The sequence below is a fragment of the Cetorhinus maximus genome, chromosome 4 (genome assembly GCF_964194155.1).
Source record: "Cetorhinus maximus chromosome 4, sCetMax3.hap1.1, whole genome shotgun sequence".
Classification (NCBI taxonomy): domain Eukaryota; kingdom Metazoa; phylum Chordata; class Chondrichthyes; order Lamniformes; family Cetorhinidae; genus Cetorhinus; species Cetorhinus maximus.
This window is the reverse complement of record NC_135882.1, coordinates 52963810-52991769: the sequence shown is the minus strand read 5'-3', so window position 1 is coordinate 52991769 and position 27960 is coordinate 52963810. Positions and strand designations below refer to the sequence as shown.

The 27960-nt window shown below is 43.0% G+C and overlaps 1 long non-coding RNA gene and 1 pseudogene across 1 annotated transcript in view; both read right to left on the bottom strand.

The window, feature by feature from the left end:
* The window catches only part of LOC144679318 (uncharacterized), a 55191-nt gene extending 30736 nt beyond the window's left edge, over positions 1-24455 (bottom strand). The window contains exon 1 of the long non-coding RNA XR_013576314.1: positions 24352-24455. This is a non-coding gene — a long non-coding RNA (uncharacterized LOC144679318). The remainder of the gene's footprint in view (positions 1-24351) is intronic.
* On the bottom strand, positions 313-876 carry LOC144679393 (small ribosomal subunit protein mS25 pseudogene; annotated as a pseudogene).
* Positions 24456-27960: the final 3505 nt, after the last annotated feature.

The window sequence follows — 27960 nt, the reverse complement described above, 5'->3', positions numbered from 1 at the left end:
CAAATTTCCTACATTACAACAGTGACTACATTTAAAAGGAAAGGACTCAATTGTCTATAAAACACTTTGGGAGATCTTGAGGTTGTGAAAGGTGTTACCTAATTCTTCCCTTCTTTTAACTTCTTTAAACTCCCACCCTCGTCTAATAGGGCTGTGAGCATTCACAAACCCATGGCAAAGGACTTCTCACAGGAAACCTTTCTGAAAAAGGGGCAAGACAGAAAGGAGATATTCCTGAGTCTGTCATCGTCTAGAAGTGTCACCCTTGTTGCCTGAAGGGAGTAGGCCTGGCATGTATATCACTGTCAATGTCTACTGCCCTGCTGCCTTTTTTTTTCTTGCTGAAAGCTTTATTTGCACAGCAGACCCTGCTCGCAGGGTAGTCCGATACTTCCCAGTCACTTCCTTGGGTAAAGACACCAGACCTGGGCAGGGAACCTGCCCTTCCACTTGACACATGCGTTCTCGCAGGCAGCACATCTTGGGCCCAAAGTGTGCAGGGTGTGAACGCTCCTTCTGCGCTTGCTCATCCGCTTCCAATAACTCTCGGCTCTTTCCCAGGATTGTCTTCACATGTTCAACAATTTCTTTGTGGTTCTCTCCTTCTACATCAACCAAGACCTGTTCGCCATCGTCTAAAGAAAACCTTAGAAATGGTGGTGGTGGTGTCAGGTTTTTGAACATAGCAATTTGAACCCAGGGATCCTGGTACTGGATCTGAGGTACATTGAAGAAAACAAACTTTCTTGCTCCGTCGCTTCGCTCCCCGTGTTGTAATTCACCATCAGGTTCTTAACCGAGTCCTTGAACACCAGCCCCCCCACTCCGCAAGAACTCGAGTGTCCGGCGAACCGCGAACCAGCCTTTCATCGGCATGGCTGTTCCTGCCTCGTACCGCGCCTTACTTTACTGACCTCCACATGCCGCTGCTCCTCCTCCTCAGCAAAGATGGCATTGAGTGGTATGCCCATTGACAATGCCATACCTTCTCCAGAATTGGTTTGAAAATTTGGGAGAGGGAATAGTGTCAGGAAGATGACACAATGTAGGGCCGGGAGAACCAGTTAACAATGAGTGGGTCAGGTGCTAGTGTCAGCGAATAAAGGGGTAGAAAAACAAGTTGAAAATAATCCATAAAATCAGAAATCAACATGCAAAGCTTGGGGACCTTTCAAAGCTCTCAAACTCCCCAATTTCACCTGAATCCGGTCTGGAAAACTTGTTCCTGTTTTCATTAAACATGTTGTTGTTTCCCAAATCCATGCCTATCTTTCCAAGAACTCTATGTTTGATTCCCCCCAATCAGGTTTCCACCCCTGAACCAGCATTTATCAAAGTCACAAATTACATACTATGTGACTGTGACTGTGACAAAGGTAAACTTTCCCTCCTTGTCCTACTTGACCTGTCTGTAGCCTTTGACAAGGTTGACCACATCATCCTCCTCCAATGTCTCTCTGCTGTCAGCCAGTTGGGTGGGATCGTACTCACCTGGTTTCATTCTTAACTATTTCATTTTAGCCATAGAATGACTTGCAATGACTTAGTTTCCTACTTTCACAGGGGTCCCCTAAGGATCGTTCCTCACCCCCGTCTTATTTCTCATCTACAATACCCAGCTCTATCTCACTACCACCTCTCCTGACTCCTCCACCGTTGCTAAATTATCAGACTGCTTATCCAACATCCAGTACTGGATGAGCAGAAATTTCATCCAATTAAATACTGGGAAGGTTGAAGCCATTTTTTTTTGATCCTCGCTCCAAATTCTTTTCCCTAACTATTGACTCCATCCTCTTCCTGGCAACCATCTGAGATTAAGCCAGTCTGTTCACAACCTTGGTGTCCCATTTGACACTGAGATGAGCTTTCAACCTCATAATTGAGTCAACAATAAGACCACCTATTTCCACCTCCATAACATCACCTGACTTCATCCTGTCTCAGCTCATCTGCTGCTGAAACCCTCATTTATGCTTTCCTTACCTCTAAATTTGATTATTCCAACGCACTCCTGGTTGGTCACCCATATTCTACCCTCTAAACTTGAGGTCATCCAAAACTCTGCTGCCTTTGTCTTAACTAACACAAAATCTCCTTCCCATATCGCCCCTATGCTCACTGACCTACATTCTCACCCAGTCATGTAATATTTTGATTTAAAAATTCTCAACCTTGTTTTCAAATCCCTCCATGGCCTTGCCTCTCCCTATCTGTGCAACCTCCTCTAACCCCACAATTCTCCAAGATATCTGCACTCATCTAATTCTGGTCTTTTGTACATCCCCGATTTTAATATCTCAACCATTGGTGGACAAGTCTTCAGTTGCCTATAGGCTCCAAGCTCTATAATACCCTCCCTACACCTCTCAACCTTACAGATGTCCTATGCGACATTCCTTAAAACCTACTTTTTTGATCAAGCTTTTGGTCAACAGGCCTATATTTCCTTATTCAGTTCAGTGTCATGCTTTGTTCTATAATCCTCCTGTGAAGCACCTTGGGGCATTTTATTGTTAAAAATGCTAAATAAATATAAGTTGCCATTGTTATTGTTGTTTTCCTCGGATGTAATTCTCCCACGGTGCAGCCGCGGTATAAAAGTAGGAGATTCCACCGGTCACCACCAGGTGAGTGGTGCTCCAATGCAAATGAACCTGGCGGGGTTTGGCAGGTGGGCTATCAAAGCTGCTGAAAAGGTGGAAGAAATTTTCACGCAGCGTAAGCTTCAACTCACCGAGTGTTGAGTTGGAGACCAGCATCATTGCAATACAGGTTCGGGTGGATTGTCCTTGTCCTTTGCATCCTGCTCTATGTTCAATTTTTTTCTCATAATGATCAGAACCACAGAGCAAACACATAATGCCTGCAGTCAGATAATTTAAAACTCTTATTCATGCTGGCTGGAACTTGACTAAATACTGCTATAATTATTTATATAATTATTATTTTATATAATTATACACTGTTTAAAAATAAGGGGTCACCCATTTAAAACAGAGATGAGATGAAATTTTTTCTCTCAGAGGGTCGTGAGTCTTTGGAACTCTCTGCTTGAAAAGGTGGTGGAAGCAGAGTCTTTGAATATTTTTAAGGCAAAGGTGGATAGATTCTTGGTAAGCAAGGGGGTGATAGGTTATCAGGGGTAGGTGGGATGCAGATTTCAGGTTACTATCAGATCATCCCTGATCTTATTAAACGGCGGAGCAGGCTCGAGGGGCTGAATGGCCTACTCCTACTCTATGTTTGTATGTTCGTATATGAAATTGTTGGGCAGGGAAAAACTAAATAGTCCATCAAACCCACCCCATACCTTGATGGCCAAACCATCGTGGCTTAATAATTCTTCCCATTCCCTTACCACCCGCCACTCTGCACCACTCTCACCTGCACAACCCCCTACAACCCCCACACCACAGCCATATAAACACCTGAGAGAGGCAAACAAACGCAGAGCTATTAAAGGAGAAAATACTCAGGAAAATTCCACTCCAACCAGTTCAGGCCGAATTCTGGAGATCACAGGGAGCAAGTGTTATCCATAAAGAAAAGGATGCGATCTTTACCCCAGTCAGGAACCAGCCAAGCTCCCTCTTGAAGGTTTGCAGAGAGTCAGGACAAGTACACGAGCCAACAATGTATTCCAGAGGCTCCCGCTCTAAGGAAAGAAGAGCCTCATAACATCGCATTCTTACATAGTTTAAACGCATGCCCCATGGTTCTCTTGAATCTGTTAAACAGGAATAAACTATAAATAAGCATGTCATTATTTTATAGACCTCTATTAAGTCACCTCTAAGCCTACATAGCTCTAATGTAAATAGACTGTGGTCTTTGACACTGACTGAGTTGCTTTTGTTCTGGCAATAGTGCTAGTAAAGTATGAGAGGACCATTTATTTGGTGGTCTTTGCCGTTTTAAATGAAGTTATTGTTGCTACTGAAGAGTGAATTCAAAGACAAAAATCATGAAATTAGCTTTTCATCAACTTGACTAGCAGTCAACATTACTCACATGCCCATCTGGGTTGAGGAATGGCAGTAATTTTTAACTGAAAGACTGTGGACACTGAGGGTAGCCATGTCTGTATTTAATATTAAAATCTTAAATGGCAGTGCTTTGAATTTTAAAGATTTTAATCCTTTTCCTTGGGAAAGGTGAGAAAATTCCTATGTTCACTGTACGGGTGAAAAATCATGTTTAAAATTTATTCCAGTGAACCCAGAAAATCTCCTCCCCATGCATCAATTTTCACCATCAGCATCATCGGCCATGTCATAAAGCTTGTGTAAATTATGTCCTGTTGTTGAAGAAGTAGCACCACTGTTCAAAACCACATAGCTCAGCTTCACAGTGTAAAATAACTCACAAATGCCTGAGGATGGGCTGATTCTATTTCTTTTTCAGCTCATGTTCTGCATATTCTCTGGCAGTTCTTCTCCCACTTCCTGCTTACTTCATTTTTTGAGCCATTCACAGAGCAGTTGGGGTTATATGGCTTCTTTTTCTCTCTCTGTACCCCTTTTCTCTCTGGGGAATAATGCTTCAGCTCTGCTTTGCATCCTCTCCCTATGGGACCAGTGAGATCTAAAGCTTGGTGCATTGATACTTTGAATTAGAAACCTACGCCTGTTCGTTTGGTTAATACAGATCTCGCTGAAGGGCCATGGTGCATTGCATCATTTGGAATTTCATTCAGGTATGCAGAGATTCCTGAACAGGGTGCACATTAAAGTTCTAAAAGCAGGTCTGTTTCCTAATATATACCAAGGCTTCAAAATGAGCTATTTTTTTTTCTCTCTCTCCAACCCAGTAACCAATACAGTATTATTATGCCAGACTTGAATTAATTTGCAAAGTTTTTCCTTGAGTGGAGCAGTTTGCTATGACTTGCTTGTTCCTTGCACCTTACAGTCTGGCCAGGATCCTTGGGTTTTGTGGCAGGAAATGTCTCAACATTTCAAAATATAGTTTACGCCACCTCAAAATATCATATTGAAACAGACTGCAAAACTGGTCCCAGAGCCGAAGTGGGCTCGTGTTCACTGTGCCAGATCTATGCGTCACACTACTGGGTGTGCCAAGAGCTGGCAGGAATTAAAAAATGCAGCGTTTTGTTCAGTGTGTAAATACAGATTGAGAAACCCAAATTCATTTGGACTTCTCTCAGTACTGGCACTGGCACAGACACAGTTAAACATATGCCTGAGATAAACAACTCTCCTCGGTCTAGACAAAGTTCTGGAATCCATTACGCTTCATGTTCCGAGGTTCATCCGGCCTCATTTAAGGAAGGGTCCACAAACTGACTGGTAGTGACCTGTCACAGATGGATCCAACTGCCCCACTACTTACTGAATTAAAAAGAAACAACACCAAATGTTAGTGCTGCTTGTGAGCAGAGCTGGAGGACCACACACTACACACAGTCACTACAAACTTTCTGGTGAATGTTTTATTGTACCCCTAATTGAATGAATTACTTTAGAATTAGGAAAACAAGTTCAGATTTTGTTAAATCAATCTGTAATTACTTTATGAATAGGATCTGATTGGGGGCAAAGGGCGATGGTGTTTCAATATTCCCCAAGGATGCACCCACACTGGAAAAAAGGTAGCAATGTCTTTTTACTGCTGTGATTGGGTTAGCAATGTTTGACTGATGAGAGAATGTAAGGTTTGTTCTGCTGCAGGCAGCAATTAGGACTTTCACTTGTGCTGTTGTGTCCTTTGGTTCAAGTTCCAGCAACAACTGACATCAGCTCAGCGACCTCTCAACATGTGTGTATTGAGTTTTGTCAGCTCTGTTAACCTGTAAGGTGGGAAGCTCTTTTTTGGTGGGGGTGGGTGGGGAGGATGACAGCGAGCCAAATAATTAGAATATTCCACATCTCCGAAAATGTAACACTTAGTCCATTTATTTATGGCTGTTTACTTATACTTTCTCCCAAGTTATAAAAATAAATTGCTTATATATATTGTTACTTGTATATTGCCATGGCTTGAGGCTGCAATCTTCACAAGGTTTCTTTTGTTAACTCTTGTTGTTCAATACATAGTTTATTCACAACAATAAAAAGGGAGTAAAGTCTGGTGGAATCGTCAGTTGTGGGCTAGATTTTCTGCTTATTCATTGTCAATGGCAAAAAATACATCCAATTTTGAAAGTGCTTAGCGACTGGGGAATCAGACAGATCATGAAGAATAGTGATTTATGATGGCTATAAAAAGGTGAGGTGAGGAAAGTCAATACTATCAGATTGTGCACCATTTGTCCCTTTGAAACAATGTACCACAGCAATCATTCCACTTTAAACTTAATCTGTTGCGATTATTGAAGTTATATTATTTAATCAGGAACCTTATTACTTAGAATATTTAGCATTGAAAGCAAGATTGTTCTTTTTTCAATGATCACTTTATATTCAGCATCAACCCTTTCAGTACTGAATGCCCTTTGCAGCATTTAATATAAACAAGTGTTTTCTATTATAGAACATCTGGAAAAAATATTTCTCTAAAGTTTTGATACCAAGTAATGTAAAGAAAATTTATAGCTGAGTTGGGAATCTTAGAACTTATTCATTCTCAGTCTTTACTTACCAATCGAGAAACATGCCTGTCACATTTCAAGATTTTTGACCATTTTCCAAACAAAGGATCGATCTTGGGTTTTTTAAGCAAAGTGTATTCTCCCAAGTTTAAAAACAGGCCCTTAATGAAAGGTAGAGACTATGCTAAATGAAAGTTTCTTTCCCCAGATATTAAACAATAAGCAATTTGCTAGTTTGCCTACATGATTGGAAACACCTCATACCCATTGTGTTAAATTGTCCTTGAAATCCTGTCCATCTATGGGGAGGTACTGGGAAGAAACGGAAACACCATTCTAAGGGGGGTCTGCTGATGTGAAGAGGTTAGAAATCCTTGAGGATAGTTAGAAGCCAATTTGTTTGTCCAGTGAGACAATGCTTTTTTTGTTTACATACCTTAATGAAGAAAATACAATAGACAGGATTTTGCACACTGTTATTAAATTTGATAACAACTTGCAGCGACTGCACACGTACAGATAAACACAGAAAACCAGAAGTTGCTGTCCAGGTTGTCCTGCTTTTCCAGAAGTTGTACTATACTGGTATACGGTCAAAAGATTCAGCATTGAAATGTATGTAATGGTGTGAAATTGCTGGATTTATGTGATAGCTACCCACTAAACACGACAGAAACAGTTAAGACATGTCCACTCCAGTATACGTACATTTATAATGGCATGTTACCTCTTAATTACAGCCAAATGATTCCTCCAGCACTGATGATTAACTTTTATAAGTATGGAATTTCATTCCTTCCGATTTTAAGTATTGTTGGAGAGCTTATAAAAGAGAAACATTTAAATGAAACATGTTTTACTTCTTCTTTCTGTCACTTTTATCTCTCTCTTAATCCAATCTTCCTAGTCCTCTCTTTATTTCCCTTACTGCACTTGAATTGACAGTAAATTAAATATTTTCTAACTGAAACTCCTTGATTCAGACACTGCTGCTCATTTACAATTCTTCTAATTGATTAAGGAAACACACTAGCTTACTCTGTTCACATAGAACCCCGGATCTTCTGTGGAGGCTGCCGTGCTGAAGTGGAATTCTAATCACAGCAAATTCCAATGTAAAACTGCATTTTAAAAAGTCTATGGACAAATGCACGTGTCGTATCACAGAACCACAAAATTGTTATGGTGCAGAAGGAGACAATCATGTCTGCACCAGCTCTCCGAATGAGCATTACGGCTCGGTGACATTCTCCTGTTTTTTCCCTGTAACCCTACACATTGTTTCTATTTAATTAATCATCTAAAGCCCTCTTGAATGCCTCAATTGAACCTGCCTCCACCACACTTCCAGGCAGTGCATTCCAGACCCAAGACACTCGCTGTGTGAAAAAGTTTTTTCTCACGTAGCATTTGCTTCTTGCGCAAATCACTTTAAATCTGTGCCCTCTCGTTCTCAATCCTTTTATGAGCAGGAAAAGCTTCTCCCTATTTACGCTATCCAGCCCCCTCATGATTTTGTACACCTCTCTCAAATCTTCTCTTAGCCTTCTCCTCTCCAAGGAGAATAGTCCCAACCTCTCCAATCTATCATCATAACTGAAGTTTCTCATCCCTGAAACCATTTTTGTAAACCTCTTCTACACTCTGTTCAATGCCTTCATATCCTCCTATAATGTGGCACCCAGAACTGTACACAATACTCCAGCTGAGGTTTAACTAGTGTCTTATATAAGCTCAACATAACCTCCTTGTTCTTGTACTCTATGCTGCTATTAATAAAGCCTAGGCTACTGTATGCTTTATTAACTGCTCTGTCCACCTGTCCTGCCACCTTTAATAATGTATGCACATATATACCAAGGTCCCCCTGCTCCTGCACACCAACTTTAGAGTTGTACCCCTTATTTTATATTGTCCTTCTATGTTTTTTTGACCAAAATGAATCATCTCACGCTTCTTTTCATTGAACTTCATCTGCCACCTATCTGTTACTCCACCAACTTGTCTATGTCCTTTTGAAGTTCTACACTGTCCTCCTCACATTTTGCAATGCTTCCAAGTTTTGTATCATCCACAAACTTTGAAATTGTCCATGCACACCAAAATCTAGATCATTAATATATAGCAGGAAAAGCAAGGGTCTGAATACCAACCCCGGGGGAACTCCACTGCAAACCTTCCTCCAGCCCGAAAAATATCCATTAACCATTACTCGCTGTTTCCTATTACTCAGCCAATTTTGTATTCACATTGCTACTGTTCCTTTTATTCCATGAGCTATAACTTTTCTCACAAGTCTGTTGTGCGGCACTGTATCAAATACCTTTAGGGAGTCTATGTACACCACATCAACAGCATTACCCTCATCAGCCCTCTCTGTTACCTCTTCAAAAAACTCCAGCAAGTAAGTTAAACACGATTTTCCCTTAAGAAATCCATGCTGGCTCTTCCTAATCAACCTATATTTTTCCATGTGGCTATTAATTCTATCCCGAATAATTGTTTCTAAAAGCTTCCAAGTTAACCACCAAAGTTAAACTGACTGGTCTGTAATTGCTGGGTTTATCCTTACAACCTTTTTTGGAACAAGGTTTATAATTCTCCAGTCCTCTGAGTCCAGGGAAGACTGAAAGATAAAAGCAAAAAACTGTGGATGTTGGAAATCCAAAACAAAAATAAAAATACCTGGAAAAACTCAGCAGGTCTGACAGCATCTGCGGAGAGGAACACAGTCAACGTTTCGAGTCCGTATGACTCTTGAAAGATTATGGCCAGTGCCCCTGCAATTTCCACTCTCACTTCCTTCAATATCCTTGGATACATCTCGTCTGGTCCTGGTTCCTTGTCAACTTTAAGTACCGACAGTTTATCCAACACTCCTCCTTATCAATTTTGAACCCTTCTAGTGACAGAGTTTCCTCCTCTGTCACCAAAGCCTGGGGAGCATCTGCTTCTTTGGTAAAGACAGATACAACGTATTCATTTAACATCTCAGCCATGCTCCCTGCCTCCAAGTGTAAATTCTCTTTTAGGTCCCTAATCAGCCTTACTCCTCCTTTTACCATCCTTTTACTATTTATGTGCCTATTGACAACTTTGGGATTCTCCTTTATTTGGCTGCCAGTCTTTTCCCATAATCCCTCTTCGCTTTTCTTATTTGCTTCTTCACCTCTCCTCTGAGCCTTCTGTATTCAGCTTGGTTCTCAATTGTATTTTCATGCACTTTGTGAGATTTGTGAGAAAAGTTATAGCTCATGGAATAAAAGGAACAGTAGCAATGTGAATACAAAATTGGCTGAGTAATAGGAAACAGCGAGTAATGGTTAATGGATATTTTTCGGGCTGGAGGAAGGTTTGCAGTGGAGTTCCCCCGGGGGTTGGTATTCAGACCCTTGCTTTTCCTGCTATATATTAATGATCTAGATTTTGGTGTGCATGGACAATAAGCAGTGTCATAAGCACACTGCTTCTTCTCTATCTTAATTTCTATTTCTTTTTTAATCCAGGCAGCTCTGTATTTGTTTGCCCTACCTTTTCCTTTTGAGGGAATATACCTTGACTTTGCCTCAACCCTTCTTTGAAGGTAACCTATTGTTCAGCTACAGTTTTTCCCACCAACCTTTGGTTCCAGTCTATCCAGACCAGTTCCATTCTTGCCCCATTGAAGTCGGCTCTTCCCGAGTTAATTAGTCTTACTCTGCAGTGTCCATTGTTCTTTTCTACCATCATCTTAAACCTTCTGATACAATAATCACCGTCTCCTAATCGTTCCCCCACTGACACTTGATCCACTTGGCCCACTTCATTTCCAAGAACCAGGTCTAGCAGTGCCTCCTTTCTCATTGGACTGGATACATACTGCTGTAGAAAATTCTCCTGAACACATTCTAGGAAATCTTGCCCCTCTCTGTCCCTTACACTATCATCACCCCAGACTATATTCAGGTAATTAAAGTCCTCCATCATAACTACTCGATAATGTTTGTATCTCCCTGTAATTTCCTTGCAGATTTGTCCCTCTACATCCTTCCCACTAGTTGATGGCCTATAGTCTACACCGAGCAATGTAATTGCACCCTTTTTGTACCTTAGCTGCTGCCAAATTGATTCTGTCCTTGAACTCTCTAGGACATCCTCTTTCTCCAGCACTGCAATTCTCTCCTTAACCAATACAGCCACCCTTCTCTTCCTGCCCCATCTTTCCTGAACACCTTGTGCCCAGGAATATTTAACACCCAGTCCTGCCCTTCCTTGAGCCAAGCCTCTGTTATCACCACAACATCATAATTCTGCCTAGCATTCTGTGCCTGCCTTATTTACTATGCTCCATGCATTCACATACATGCAATGTAACCCTGATGTAGACTTCTTTACTTTCTGCCTTACTCCAATCCACGTATTAACTTACTATTCTCTATTCTAGTACTATCTGTCCCTCCCAGTATTTTGTACACTTTGATATTACTCTCTGATATTCTCTCCTGATTCCCACACCCCTGCCAAGTTAGTTTAAAGCCCCCCAAAATGCACTAGCAAAATGCCCCGCTAGTAACTCAGTCCCGGCTTTGTTCAGGTGCAACCCGTCTGGCTTGCACAGTTGCCATCACCCCCAGAGCCAATTCCAGTGCCCCAGAAATCTAAAGCCCTCCCTCCTGCACCACCTTTCCAGCCATGCATTCATCTGCCTTATCCTTTTATTTATGTACTCATTTGCACGTGGCACTGGGAGTAATCCGGAGATTACTACTTTTGAGGTCCTGCTTGCTAATTTTGTACCTAGCTCCCTAAATTCCATCTGCAGGACCTCATACCCCTTTCTACCTAAGTCATTGGTACCAAAGTGGACCAGGACCTCTGGCTGTTCACCCTGCCCTGGAAGAATGTCCTGTAGCCGCTCGGTGACATTCTTGACCCTGGCATCAGGGAGGCAACATACCATCCTGAAGTCATGTCTACAGTCGCCTGTCTGTTCTCCTATCGAATCCCCTATCACTAATGCTCTTCCATTCTTCTTCCTCCCCTCCTGTACAGCTGAGCTATTTGTGATGCCACAAATTTGGCTGTGACTGCACTCCTCTGAGTAACCAACACCCTCACCAGTATCCAAAATGGAAAACCAATTAACAAGTGGGACCCCTAGGGACTCTTGAACTACCTGCCTGGCTCTTGTGGACTGCCTGGTTCTCGTGGACTGACTGAATGACATCACCCATTCCTTTTTTGCCTCTATACTCCTAACCTACGGTGTGAGCACCTCTCTGAATATGCTATCCATGTAGCTCTCAGCCTCACAGATGTGCCACAGTGGCTGCAGCCACCACTCGATCCCCAAAACCCAGAGATCAAGTTTCTACAGCTGGCAGCACTTCCTGCATATCTGGCCATCTAGGTCACCAGGAGTGTCCACGACTTCCCACATATTACAGGACATGCATTCCACACAACTGAACTGCCCTGCCATGTCTTAACTTTACTTCCCTTATATTAACTTTACTTTGGTTTACTTATATTACTTTTCATTACTGACCCTGACTTTCCTTATTCCTAATGTTTCTTACTCAAATCCAAGTAGCTACTTCTTTAAAAATACTACGCCTTTCCAATTTACAGCTATTTAAAGATGCACCCTAACAGCAGTTTCTTACCAACCAACGAACTCATGGTTTTCCTGTGATGCCAGTGTTCAATTTTTTTTTCAAACTCAGCTCCGAAGGTGATGCTTACATCCAGGTCTGTTTCTGCTCAGCTGCTTCTGTTCCCGACTTAGAATAACTCCTATGTATACCACACCTCTTTCCCCGTGCACTGAATTCCCACATGAGCCTAATTCACTCTTCACTCAGTCTCTGTCTCACTCCGGCACAGTTGCCTGTCTCCTTGCGCTTTCAGACCAAGACCGAAGTGGTCATTTTCCTTGTGTGAGGCTAGGCAGGTAGTGAGTGTCAAGTGGCTATTTGACTATACAGGGACTCCACAGATCAGCCCAATTCCTTCCACCCCTGGCATCCATGTAGGTGTGCTTTCCAACAGGGTCAGGTCACTGATCAGGAGCAGGAATTTTAGCTCAATTTCTTTTCCCTAGAACAGGAGTAAGAGACCAATTTTAGTCCCTGGCTCACCAACCTGGCTGAGATGAGTTGGTTCAACAAAGCCCAGCATTCAAACAGCTATATTCATTTAATTATAATGGCACATCTTTTTACAGTCATCATAAATCATTAATTTGCAATATATACCTCATTCCCTGTCCTTAGATACTTTCCAGATATATTATCTGCCATGAACAATGAATAGGCAAAAAAGTCTAACCCATAAAGGCTGGCTCTACTGCACTTTACAACATGAATTATACCCCTCCCTCTTTTCATTATGATAAAAATTTGTATTGAGCAATAAGATTTAACCAAAGATCAGAACATACTTCATAAATAAATGGCAATAATTTACAAAATTCATGTGCAGATTATCTTTATAATTTACAGAGGAAGCACACTAAACAACAAAAAATAGATGAATTAAGGGCAACAACAGAATTAAACAAGACATTTTATCCTAGTGACTGGACACGTTACCTTTGAATGTGTAATGCTACTTAAGTTTGGTTAACAGAGCAAAAGCACTCAGTGTAAAAATGTCTGTTATATCATACCGAAAAGAATCAACTAATAATTTAGTGTATATACTCTGTGTCATGATCTCTTTCCATCTTTAGCAAATAAACATTACAAGTTAACTTATATCTTCTGACCCAGTCTTCCTCATTCATTCCTACACTGGAAATGTCACATTACACACAAAGAGATAATAGTTAAGTTTGTTGGGATTATTAAACAGTAAAATATTTTATGTTTATCAATGAATATTCCATTCCATCCACCACCAAAGCCCAAATTCTCAATCCTCAAATATTTTGTAAAATGTTTCTGCTTGGTTTATTAGGACAATTCCTATTGCACAGTTGCACAGTTCTATAGAGATAACACTCTGTGCCACATAAAAGATATCAAGATAATATTTCATGTTCAGTTATTAGATGCTATTCAAACATTCCATAATATGTGACCATATTTTTCTAAATCTATTTTTCTAACTTCTTAAAATTTTAACCTTAACCTTCGCTCCTAAACTATCCTTTTTCTAGATTAATTCATTCACAAAGGTAATCTAAAACTCTATCTCCAAAAAGCTGTTGAGGCTAAATCAATTGAAATGTTAAAAACAGAGATTGATAGATTTTTGTCAGATAAGGATATTAAGAGTTTTGGAACCAAGATGGGTAGATGGGGTTAAGATACACATCATCCATAATCTAAGTGAATAGCAGAACCGGCTTCGGGGAATGAATGACTTTCCCCTGTTCCTATGTTCTCTATTGTATTATTATAAATCTGGATTAGGCACATGTGCCATTGTTGGAAGTTAGTAAAAGTACCAGAAAAGTATGGTACTCAAACATGAAGTAAAAATCCGATCCAGTCTCTAAGGCAGAGAGGAAGTGAGGGGGCAGTTTTTAGTTGAGAAATTAGGAAGAACAAAGTTAAAGGCAGGACCGATCATCATCGTTTGCCTCCATTTCCCAGCTACAGCTAACCAGGTCAAGAGGCTAACTGACTGTGGGGCAGGTCAGATTTTGGCTACAGGCCACAGCGAGGGAGCAGAGAGGAGGGGGCAGTTGGAAAAGCCAGAGGTGGGGTTACAAGTGAGGGAATATCAGAGGATTGGTGCTGGGGTGGGGGATTGGAGGCCAGGGTTAGGTGAAAATCAGAGCCTGGAGCCAAGGGAGATTTGAGGCAGTGGTGGATGTGTGGGGGACATTGGAGATCAAGGCCAGATAGGAGATCAGAAGCCCAGGAGCAAGGGGGACATCTAAGGCCAGAGGGAAGATCAGAAGCTGGAACAGTGGTGGGGGGAGAACAGTGGCCAGATGGGAGAATAGAGGCTAGAGCAGATGGAAATCAGAGGCCAGAAGTCAGGGAGGTTAACAAAAGCATCAGGAGGATGCCGTGTCATGGCATCTGAACCAGGGAAGCAAGATCCAGCAGGTAAATAAAAAGGATCCAGCAGTCCTCAGGTCCCTTTAGCTGTCAGATTTCCCAAGACTCAGGAAAGCTCAGCAGGCCAGGATTAAATTTAAAATAGTGGTTAAAAATGAGGCACGTAACTTCATTAAATAGTTAAACAAACTGCTTTAAAGAGTCATAGAGGTCTACAGCACAGAAAAAGGCCCTTTGGCCCATCGAGTCGGCTCCAGTCAAACAAGTACCTAGCTATTCTAATTCCATTTTCCAGCACTAGGCCTGTTGCCTTGTATGCCATGGCATCGCAAGTGCACATCCAAATACTTCTTAAATGTTATGAGGGTTTTTCCCTCTATCACCCTTTCAGGCAGTGAGTTCTAGATTCCCACCACCCTCTGGGTGAAAAAACTCTTCCTCACATCCCCTCTAAACCTCCTGCTCCTTACTTAAATCCATGCCCCCTGGTTATTGATCCCACCACCAAGGGGAAAAGTTCCTTCCTGTCTACCCTATCTATGCCCCTCATAATTTTATGCACCTCAATTATGTCCCCCCTCAATCTCCTCTGCTCCAGGGAAAATATCCCCAATCTATCCAATTTCTCCTCATAACTAAAACTCTCCAGCCCAGGCAACGTCCTGGTAAATCTCCTCTGCACACTCTCTAATGCAATCACATCCTTCCTATAATGTGGATTCCAGAGCTGCATGCAATACTCTAGCTGTGGCCTAACCAGCGTTTTATACAGTTCCAGCATAACCTCCCTGCTCTTATATTTTATGCTTTGGCTAATAAAGGCAAGTATCCTATATACCTTCTTAACCGCCTTATCTACCTCCTACTGCCTTAAGGGACCGGTGGATATGCACACCAAGGTCCCTCTGATCCTTGGTACTTCCCAGGCTCCTACCATTCATCGTGTATTCCTGTGCCTTGTTTGTCCTGCCCAAGTGCATCACCTCACACTTATCCGGATTAAATTCCATTTGCCACTGATCAGCCCATCCAGACCATCCGATGAAAGAGTGAATGGTGATCTCTCTTCCACTGGCAGTGAGTTAGGGCCCTGTGGATGTGTGATGAGGTTGTGAGTGTGAGTTGGGAGTGATGAAGAGTGACTTACCCTGGCGGAGCGGAGGAGATCATTCATCCTTTTGTGGCACTGGGTGGCTGTCTTCCTCTGCAGGGCATTGGTGCTGACCACTGCTGCCACCGCCTCCCAAGCCAGGTTGGTGACATTGCTACCCATCCTGCGGCCAGAGCAGGGGTAGAGCAAATCCTGTCAGGCCTCCACGGCACCCAGCAGTCGCTCGAGGGACTCGTTGTTGAAGCTGGGGGGGGTGGAGGCTGCAGTCTTTTTTCCTTTGCAGGCCATGTCTCCCAGACAGCGGTGGTGAGCTGGTGGCGATGAGCGCTTTGCTGGCGGCTGCCTTTTAAAGATGGCGGCCAGTGTGCTGCAACAGCGGGGTGATGGCAGGCGGGCGGATGAGATCCCGCCTGCTCGCCACGGAAACTTTGTGTTTCCTGGGAATGCATAAATAATGAGGCGGGCTTGGGAAGATACGGCGTGGAAAACCCATCATTTTCGTCGGCAGGTAGGATTCCATTTTACCCGCCTGCTACCGCACTTAGTGCAATTCTGGGAAAATTCTGCCCTTAAACTTTAATGAATACAGATTGATGCCATTTGATAAATAGTAGGGCATTTGTAACTTGCCGAAATGTGAGAAAATCAACTCCAACTGATCCTTGGAACTGGCTTTAGATTTTTGATTGAATAATTAAAGAGACCAGTTAGTTGTGAAGAGAATTCAGTGAGACAAGGACATGTTGATAGGCTAAAGTCGTTCAGCTTGACTGCTCCTTGAAGCAAATGCATTTAAGATTAGGAGCGATAAATTAATTACACAGGATAGTGCAGATTTTATTTAAGCAGCAATGAACAGTGAAGAACCAGATGTTTATGTTTCAAGGTGGTCTCCAGATGTCTGTGCAGATAAGTGGCAACAGGCAGCAAAGAGAATATTGAGCTTGATGAGGTTATGACAGTACTAAGAAATGATGCCGTTCAAATAACGTAGCTCAGTGCTTGATGGATACTCTCAACCCAACTGCCTGCAGGGTGTCTTGAATTTAAGGGGTTGAAAATTGCTGAAAGGATTGGTTTTGGGCTGATGTTGTTACTGGTTCTTCTCATAGTCATGGTTCAAGATTGTCCTCTAATAGTTGCCAGAAGATGATCTGTGAACATGCACCAATGTAAACTGATTATGCTTCAGAAAAGTAATTATGTTTGTTCAGCAATGATAGAGTCTAGACTGATGAGCAGGTAATTTATAGAATCTGGGTAAACGAAAAATGACATAAGATAGGAATGGCAAATAGAGACAGAAGTTATACAATATGAACATTGTTCAAGAGAAGTGTGATTATTGTAAAGTTTCTCAGAATAAAAGCTTGCAAACCCTTTCAAACTCTGTAGAAGTAATATTATTCTAAACAGCACTTTACACTTTACATATTGATACAATGAAGCATATAAATGACATCTTTATACTAGGTGGTCTCAAATTTTCAATATGTTAACAGAACCATAGGGGAAAATAGGAATTCACCCACAGAAGTTCAGACTGTGACAAAGTCCTGGTAGAAAACTCCCCCATTCTGCAATGTATGTCTTCTTTACCGGTAGAATTCTACTAAATCATTGGGCTGGATCTTAAGGGTCCCCATCTCCAAGGATAAAAAGTCAGTGGGGAGCCTGACGACTGCCCTGCAGCGATTTAACACTTGGAGTAATGTTAATTACTTTAAGGCAAGACTTCCACACTTTTCTCGGGGGTGGTCCTGCCTTAGAGAGCTGTTAACCAATCAGATGACCAGCAGCTCTATAGTCCCAGCCAACAGCACTATTAATTGGCTACTTAAGGGCTTCAATTGACCTAGCAGTAGGTGGCCCCTCAGTACCTCCCCCGTTGTAAATAAAATACCATTGGAAGCAGAATGGACACAGCAACTGGCAACCCCATCCCACTCCGATCACCCCACCTGATTTTACGCCTCCTGGCCTGACCTCCTACTGGCAGGGGGTGGAGGGGGCATAAAATTCTGGTCACTGTGAGCACTGCCATTTCAGAAGCATTACCCAAATCTTATGTTCCAATATTCTTAGGGCTCCAAAACAAGCAGCCATGTTAAGTGATGTAGCATTAATGTGATCTAAATTTTAGTTAATAAAAACAGTCAGGATTTATAAAGTTCTTAAACATATTGATCTTCCTAATTGTAGTTACTAAAAGCAAGCATTCCATGGAAATCTTAGGTCAAAATTGAACCAGACAGCTTCTTTAGAAATGTTTCACCATAGAATATTTTCAGTTCTGCTTCAGCCCTAGTTGAGGAAGCCAAAATGATAACAAAGGATCACTTGTAAAGTTTAAAACAACATGCACAGAGTAAAGGGAAAAGCCACTCATTAGTCAACAAAAAGACATCATTAGAAACATCTTAACGTGTGAGCTTTTGACCTTGGCTGGGTTGTCAAAAGGAGACCAGGCACTTCCCACAGAGAGAGAGAGAAAAAATCAGTGAGTGAATTACCCTGAGTGCCCTGGCTAGATGGTTGTTCAAAGAGTGTTACATTTCGTCAGGACAAGAATGATGTGCAGCACGGGGAGAGACTTCAAAGTAGGATAGTGTGAGGCAGTATAACACCATCGCTAGTGTTAGCCTTGGCTCAGTGGTAGCTCTCACTCCTGAATCAGATGGTTTATGAAGCCTGGGAAACCTGGCTGACAGCAGTTAAAAATAGGAACCTTGGGGGGAATTTTCTCAGGAAAGGGGAGGCCAGTTTGGTTGTGCGCCAAAAGATAAATCTCCTCAAAGTGATGTTGGGTCAGGATCCAGGCATCGCCTTGCTCTCTTCTGGGTTTCATTCCAATGGGTTCAAGGCCAGTGGGGAACCCCCTTGCAGCTGTTAGGTAAGGTATTTATATATTCTAATAAGCAATTAAGTTCTGTTCTAACTGAGAATTCTGCATTTAGCAGACAGCGGATCCATTTCCCAAGCTATATGGAACATTCCAGGGTCACAAAGGTGAGTGCACAATGGGGAAGAGCTTCTCCAGTGACAGGATGGGAAGGTTTTGATCAGTGAAAATGAAGAGCTGCAGCCATGGCCAGATGAGATGCTGCTGCACTAAGCACTTCTTTTCTGAGAGAATACTATCACTGCATAACTGTGATGGCCATGTTCTTGGAAGGCAATTCTGGGTGGTATTTAATGTAGGCAACAGGGGTCTCACCCGCTGGCTGGAGAACCTGTGAGAGACCTGCTTCGCCTCTGTTCAGGAAGGCCCACCAAATTAAGTGCCTCTCAGGTTATTAACTGGGCAGCAGCGGGCCTTTCCTGGGATCAAGGACCCCAGGGATGGAAGTCATGCCCATCGAGAGCTGCCAACCAGTCAGGGGCCAGCAGCTCTTCATTGCTTGGCAGTGCCACCAGGAAGACAGTGGCTGCTGCCGGTAATGTGCCCACCCAAGGCCCAGGACCCAGGCCACAGCTAAGAGACGGCAGGAGGGGAATCACAAGCAAATCAAATAGGGTTTGTTTATCGGGCTTCCCACCTGGCCACTGGATGAATAGCGACAGCAGCGAGAGGGGGCATTTAAGTGTGCATTAATTGGTGACTTAAGGGCCCCAATTGGTGGCAGGGCGAGAAAGCTGTCCCCAAACCTTCCTGCCATGGACTTAATCAGGGCAAGGGCGGGAAGGCAGCAGATCCCTGCCTGCCACCCTCCTGCAAAATTAAATGCCCCCACCACTAAACTCACCATGAGGGAGGGCATTAAATTCCACCCTTGCCCTGTCTTGTGCTTCAGCCCCTGACGTCAGCCTTCACCACTGCATGGGAGGAGTTTATGCAGCCCTACATTGCACCTCGGGCAAACAGCAAGAGGAAAAGCAACACCAACGGCAACAGCACTAGCAGCCACAGGAGCGACACCAGCTGCCTTCTCCTTGGCCATATGCCCCTCCACAAGCCAGAGGGGGATAGACACTGAGATTCAGCTGGAAGGAGTCGAGACCCACCCAACACAGGGTGTACAGGCAGGCGATCAGCTCTTTCGACATGTCTGAGGACCCAGTGGCCACCACTAGCTTTCATTGTACATCACTGTTGACATCTGCAGCCTCCTGGAACAAGACCTCCTTCCCAGTGGATCAGGTCAGCACATATACCAGTTGCCATCAAGGTGGTTATCACTGGAGTGCACTACTTCCAGGCCTCGAGGTTGTGTGCTCTCTTCTACAAGGAAAGAAAGTTCTGAGTGTTCATAATGGATTGCGTGGATAGCAGGGAAGGACAGCATTTGTGGAGGGTGACTGGGGCATAGGATCACACAAAGATGCCAGTGAGTGTCAGTGTTGGTTATTCAGATGGGGATGTGAGGAGGTGCCTCGAGAGAGAGAAATGAGTTGGAGATGCAATGTCATTCACCTGAGGCTGCTGTATAGAAGAATGCTGGGTGAGTCAGCATCTAGGGGTTTGGTATAACACCTGGAAGTGTTCTACCACCCACCTGTCCTGCCCCCCTGAGGCCTGGATCCCCTTGGTGCACTCTCTCCAGGTTAGAGGGACCATGCAACTGCTGCTTACTTCCTTATGCCTCCTCAGTTAAGGAGCCAAAGTAAAGCCCACTTAAGAGTTCAAAGGGTTTCTGACCTGCTACAGCCTTTTAAAATCGGGCCCCTTGTTAACTGGAAGCTTATGGTCTCCTTAAAGAATTTCAATGACAGACCACCACTCCCATACCTCGAAGAGCAAATTGGTTGCCCATTTCTCTTCCCAGCTCTGCTAAAACTGGAAGTTTTGGTTCCAGATGTGAAATTTTTAACATTTTATCTTCACAGGCGACCAAAATCTACCAGTTCTTTGGGAGTTAAAATTACCCAGCAAAGACTTTTGAGATTACTTAAAATAGAGAAAAATTTCCTCCCCTAATTGCTTTACAGTGACCACTATGAAAAGGATTCATGGACCAAATTGAACACCAAACTGAGTCACCAACTTTAGGAGTGGAAGACATAATAAACAAGAAGTATTTCTTCCTCCAACACCCACTTGGTGTTTGGAGATTTTTTTTTCCTGCCATATGTTTTTTAAACATTAGTCTTAACTGAATCAGATCTTTTTTCCTATTTTAAACATCAATTAGTGGTGTTTTTTGTTTCGCATTTGTATCTGCACTACATTGGTAGCATATCTCCATCAAGTCATGGATTTGCAAGAATTGATGGAAAGAGTAAATTATTTTCCAGCTGAAGGGTATTTCTTTTATTCATTCATGGGATGCGGGCATTACTGGCTAGCCCAGTATTTATTGCCCATCCCTAATTGCCCTTGAGAAGATGGTGCCTTCTTGAACCACTGCAGTCCATGTAGTGCAGTACACCCACAGTGCAGTTAGGGACGGAGTCCCAGGATTTTGACCCAGCGACAGTGAAGGACTGGCGATATATTTCCAAGTCATGGTGTTGAGTGGCTTGAAGGGGAACTTCCAGGTGGTGGTGTTCCCATGCATCTGCTGCCCATGTCCTTCTAGGTGGTAGTGGTCGTAGGTTTGGAAGGTGATGTCTAAGGAGCCTTGGTGAGGTTTTGCAGTGCATCTTGTGGATGGTACATACTGCTGCTACTGTTCATCAATGGTGGAGGGAGTGAATGTTTATGGATGGGGTGCCAATCAAGCAGGCTGCTTTGTCTTGGATGGTGTCAAGTTCATTGAGGGTTGTTGGAGCCACACTCATCCAAGCAATTGGAGAGTTTTCCATCGTACTCCAGTTTGTGCTGTGTAGATGGTGGACAGACTTTGGGGAGTCAGGAGATGAGTTACTCAACACAGGATTCCTAGGCTATGACCTGCTTTTGTAGCCACAGTATTTATATGGCTAGTCCAGTTCAGTTTCTGGTCAATGGTAACCCCCAAGATGTTCATAGTGGGGGATGCAGCGATGATAATACCATTGAATGTCTTGGGGTGATAGTTAGATTCTCTCTTATTGAATATGGTCATTGCTTGGCACTTGTGTGGTGCGAATGTTACTTGCCACTTGTCAGCCCAAGCCTGAATTTTGTCCATCTCTTGCTGCATTTGGACATGGATGGCTTCAGTATTTGAGGAGTCGCGAATGGTGCTGAACATTGTGCAATCATCAGCGAACATCCCCACTTCTGACTTTATGATGGAAGGAAGGTCATTGCTGAAGCAGCTAAAGATGGTTGGGCCTAGGGCATGACCCCGAGGAACCCCTGCAGTGATGTCCTGGAGCTGAGTTGATTGACCTCCAACAACGACAACCATCTTACTTTGTGCTAGGTATGACTAACCAGCAGAGAGCTTTCTCCCTGATTCCCATTGACTCCAGTTTTGCTAGGGCTCCTTGATGCCACACTCAGTCAAATGCTGCCTTGATCTCAAGGGCAGTCACTCACACCTGTGCTATTGCTGTTAAGGTAAAGGTTTATAGTATTATATTATATTACGCTATTATAACATTATTTATATCGTCAAAGAAGAAAGAGTACAATGAAAAGGAAAGGAAGAAAAATTAAGAATAATGAAAAGTAGATGGAACAACAGGAAAATAAATATAAATACAAGTTGAAGGAAAGGCACCAATATTTAAGCTTTCAGCAGTGGTAGAGTGATAGTAGTCTTGCTTTTGTGTTAGAAGATTGTGGGTTCAAGTCCCACTTGAGAGAATTGAACACATAGGCCTGGATTTTTGCTCCCAGGTCAGGAGCACAGAAAGGGGACATTTCCCAGCTCTGTCAACCCAACCTGAGAAAAAGAGGCCCGGAAGTTATGATTTTTGCTCCGAAGGGTGGGGGTGGTGGGACGGGTTGGATTAGAAGTCAGGCCACCTCCCCCGGGACACTTGCAGAGGCTACTGGTGCAGAAGTGGACTGGGCAGAAGGCCTGCCTCTGTGCTCCAGCACTTGGTTGGATTTATTAAATGAATGAACAGAACAAAAGCAACCCTCCAGCACCCAGTCCCCTTCACCCTCCCACATCTCCCCATGACCCATCTATGCCATCCCATGCCACCTATGCCCCTCTATCCAGCCCCATGGCTTCTCAACCCCCCACGCCAACCTATGCCACCCACTCATCCCCATGGTCCTTTATAGCCCTTATGCCTACTTAGTGCCAATTCATGCCAACCCATGCCCCAACCACCACCCTTTACCTTTACCCCTCCATGACAACTCATCTAGTGCCAACCATGGGCAAACCTCAGGAGCCATGCTGACATAAAATAAAGTTGTGTGTCTATTGATGACATCACTATTTTAAAAAAAACACTCTCATTGATAAAAAAATTAATAATGCATTAAAATTCTTTAAACTAATCTCTCATGAAAACAAACATTTCTATTCTATAGCCATTTGGAGCTGTCAATCAAACTGCTCACTTAACAGGCACCCACTGTGATAATGTTAGGATTGTAAAGTCAGTCATGCAGCACAAATCATATAATGTCAGCCTCAGGTTTATGCCAATAGACAGAGTGAAATATCAAGCACTGACTTTCTTAAACCCCACACTTTAAAAAAATCCCAACAGAGTTAAATACCTTGACAGCTCTGACAGTTCCAATGTGCTTTGATAGTTTCAATGGATTTTTGACAGTTCTTTGACAGCTTGACAGTTCCTTGACAGATTTGACAGTTCTAGACAGCTTTGACAGTTCTAATGAGTTTTGACAATTCTTTGAAAGCTTTAATAGTTCTTTGATAGCTTTGACAATTATTTGGTAGCTTTGAAAGTTCCAATGAGTTTTTGAACTTTTATGCACAATCAGTAACAATTCCAAAGAGTACCTGACCTACCTCAAAGGGTGCCTTACCTCTCCTAAAGATGTCCTGGGACCATATCCATAGGGGTACGTTACCTCTCCTAAAGGACACCCTGGCTATCCAAATGAATCTGCAAGGTTCATAGACCTGCTGTTACCTGGTCTAATCTGCACACGTTGGGTTTCAGGCACCTACCTCACCAAAATCACACGAGTGGAGGCAGCTGCTGAATTATATGAGCAGCTTCTTCTATGAACCAGGAATATGCAATTTAGAACCTGCCTCCATTACCCACCCCACGCCCAAAAATTTTTTGTCTGTGCAAAAATTCAGGCCATAATCTAGGCTGACACTCCAGCGTAGTATTGAGAGAGTGCTGCACCAATGGAGGTGCTGTCTATTGTGTGAGATATTAAGCTGAGGCCCTGTCTGCCCTCTCTGGTGAATGTAAAAGACCCCATGTCACTATTTTTGAAGAACAGGGGAGCTCACCCCATTATCCTGATCAATGTTTACCACTCAAGCAACACTTACAAAAAGTGATGATCTGGCCATCATTAAATCACTGCTTGTGGGATCCTGCTGTGTACAAATTGGCTGCTGCATTTCCAATATTACAACAGTGAATACTCTTCAGAAAAATACCTAATTGACTTTGAAATGCTTCTGGATGGTCTGAGCTTGTAAAGGGTGCTAAATAAATTGCGAGTCTTTCTATAAGTAAACTTTTTAGTGCGTAGTTATTTATATTTCAGATGGTGCTGAAAATTAAATGAATCCCAGTGACTTTCTTGGATTTTAATAAATCAAGTCTTTAGTTTACTCCAGTGATCAACAAAATAAAATAAAAGCCTTGGTATGCATACATTTAAAAAAATTGGACTTTAATTTATTACTAATTAAATAAAATTTACTCACATGAGTCAAGTGGCAGACTGAGGGCTATGTTGCCAATCCCTCTGAAGTTACTTGTGATGGCACAATCCTGATCATTTACTTTAATACCATTTGAGAGGAAATCTAGAGCAAGAGTGAAATAATTAAAAGAATGTGTGTGGGGTGAAAGAAAAAATAAACAAAAATACCTTCATGTGTGTCTAATCCTCTTCCACAGAACTCTGCCATCTAAAAATATTCTACCCAATGTGGTGTGTTCTATGTGATGCAGAATAAAATAATTTTTTTAATTTATTTGTTCATGGGATGTGGGTGCCACTGGCTAGAGCAGCATTTATTGCCCATCCCTAACTGCCCTTAGTCAGAGGAAAGTTAAGAGTCAGCCACAGTGCTGTGGGTCTGGAGTCACATGTAGACCAGACCAGGTAAGGACAGCAGATTTCCTTCCCTAAAGGACATTCATGAATCAGATGGGTTTTTCTGACAATCGGCAATGGTTTCATGGTCATCATCAGACTTTTAATTCCAGATTTTTAATGAATTCAAATTCCATCATCTACCGTGGTGGAATTTGAACCCAGATCCCACAAGCTTATCTCTTCAAAGTAATCAACAAGTGTATTCTTCTACAACCATTTATTTTCAGATTGCTTTGGAGAGAATATATAATTGGAACCTCTATTGGAAATTTAAGTGACATGATACAACTGTTGAACTATTTGGCTGATTGTACTGATTTTAACAAAATTTACAAATAATTTTTGTAATTATTTCATTCCTAAAAACCTAACCAAAATATTGCCTGACTGCAAAGCCCCCTACATTTAAAGGAGTCGTCTTCAAATTGCCAGGGAAGGAAAATAGCAAATATTGTGGTCTCTATTCATGACTTATGCTGGAATGTTTCAGCTTTGATAACCTCCCACAGCTGAATAACCTACAGACATACTTCTGTGCTTGCCAGCCCATGATTTTCTACTCATTCGCTTTGGTGATCAGAAACCTGTGGACTGGCGAGTGCAGAGGTGGAAAACCCTAGGCTCCCTGTCCAGGCATGTGCATGATGAATGGACCTGTGGGTGAGGCAACAGAGGATGGTCAACATCTGTGACTTTATATCCGAGCCAGCGACGGCACCTGTGGGAAAGGATGAAACAAACATGAAGGAGGAAGGATTGATGGTTGGGGGAGGGATAAGAAAAAAGGGAAAACAAAACATTAAAAATAGTTGCCTTCAATGCTTCTTCAAAGCTACAATTTGCTCTATATTAGTGATCTGCAACTCTAAACTTAATATTCAATCGTTATCTGTTTTTTTACTGATTTTAGTTTAGAAAAACTTACATGCATTAACAGTAGGTTATCCTATCTTTAAAATGCACTTAACACATTTTTTTTAGTCAATGCCTATTATTCTGTAGGCAAACACAGCAATTATTCTGTACCAGTTAACAGTAGTGAGCTGAATAACTGGTTAATTTATGTTTTGGGCTTGATTGAAGGGCTGTTGCGCTGGAACTAGGAGGACTCCTTACTTATCTTACAATACTACCATGGGACTCAATTCTACCTGAAAAGACAAATGGAACCTTAATGTAAAATCTCATCTAAAGGATATCATCACAATTGATGCTGCACTCCTTTACTACTCCACTGGAGTATCAGGTTACATTATACAATTAATTCCTTGTGTGGGAGTCAAGAGCACAATCCTCTGACCCAGTGTTATCAACTGAACCAACCATCTCAGTGAATGCCCACTACCCTGGCAGAACCCACTGTGCTTTCATGCGGTGACAGTCAGCAATTCTAATCACCCGGTCCTCCAAGACAGATAACATGGCACATGGCCCCCTTCCGCTATCCCACCACCTGAGGTCAGACAGCCTTCAACAAGATACATGGAATCACATGGTAATCCAGAGACCCAGGGTAATGCTCTGGGGACCTGGGTTCGAATCCCACCACAGCAGATGGTGGAATTTGAATTCAATAAAAATAGGGAATTAAAAGTCTAATGATGACCATGAAACCATTGTCAATTGTCATAAAAATCCATCTGATTCACTAATGTCCTTTAGGGAAGGAAATCTGCTGTCCTTACCTGGTCTGGCCTACATGTGGACTGGCAATGTGGTTGACTCTTAAATGCCCTCTGAACAAGGGCAGTTAGGGTGTGCCAGTGTAGCCAGTGACGCCCACATCCCACGAACGAATAAAAAAAAGATAGCTCAGGGGATCTTTACTGTACATGTAGGTGGTGTAGCAGAAGGTGCATAAGGCAAGAACTTACCATTATTCAGATGGCCTGAGCAGTGTGGGGTGCCACTGTCTCTATTGCACTGCTGCCCATTATGCTAAGGACTATCTGTTCAAGGGCACTGAGCGAATGGGTCCTTGGTGGTCGTGCACTGGTCATCTGTTTCTCTCACCTGTTGTGGGCCATCATCCTCTGCAAGAGAGAGGACAGAATGTCAGTGACAGTGTGTCAGTGTATTTGGGTGGTGTGCCTGGTGATGATAACTGGAGGTATGTGGAGGCAATGAGAGGGTTGTGTCTGGCTGGCATGATTGGAAGATATGTGCGGATGAGGTGAAGTATAAAGATGTGAGGGAGTGCTGAGTGTCAGGGTGTGATGCTGGGTGAGTGATGTGAGTGTGGTGATTTGAGCAGTGTGAAAGGTGAATGGTGTAGTGGATGGCAATGCATTCGTTGACCTTGACCACCCAAGTGAAGACATTAAACCTTTGTCGGTACGGCTGCCAGGTTTGTGGTGCCAAAACAAAAACAGGAAATGTTGGAAATATTCAGCAGGTCTGGCAGCATCTGTGGAAAGAGAAACAGAGTTGACAATTCAGGTTGTGACCTTTCATCAGAGTTCAGTGGCAAGCCTGAGGTCAGTCATATGCAAAGACTTGTGATGACAGGGCAGGGCATTAGGGCTGATATTAATGATAGTGGTCTTGGTAAGGAAATTGGTGAAAGTTCCCACGGGGGGCTTTCACAAATCAACACAGATACAGACATTCCCTGTCTCCCTTCCATTTTCTTCAGAAGTAGCTCTTCCAAGTCGCCAGAGCACAAATCTCTGTGCAGTCACTGTGAAGGCTGCCAGCGGCCCTTAAAATCCTGCACGCTCAATCATGATCCTGACTCAACATCTCGCCACCATCCCCAACATGGTTTCCTCAGAATGCTAGTCAGCCCACTGGAATGTACAGAAAGCATCTGCACTGAAAGACGATTGGGGCTGCACAGGAGCCACTTATGGCCACCCTACAGTCCTGGAAGTAAGGTGGATACATGAATTTTCTGTCTTATCCACCTCAGTTTCGACAAGCAGGGTGGTCAGGTGAGGAGTCCCCTGAGGGTGGGAGGAATCACATGGTGGGGGGTCAGGAGGTGGGGAATTCCGTGAAGGGGTGGTTAGCCAGGGATGGGAGAGTTCCCTGTGCGGGTCGGGAGTGTTGGAGGAGTCCCAGGGGGTTCAGTCTGGGTCCTTACAATAGGTACCCAGAAGTTAGAAGAGGTTTTAATTCTTCTAATGTTTTCTGTGTGTGACCCTGTCAGAACCGTCCGAAGTTTACGTTTAAAATCACATTTTCGGATGGTTCCCAGTGCAGCGCAATT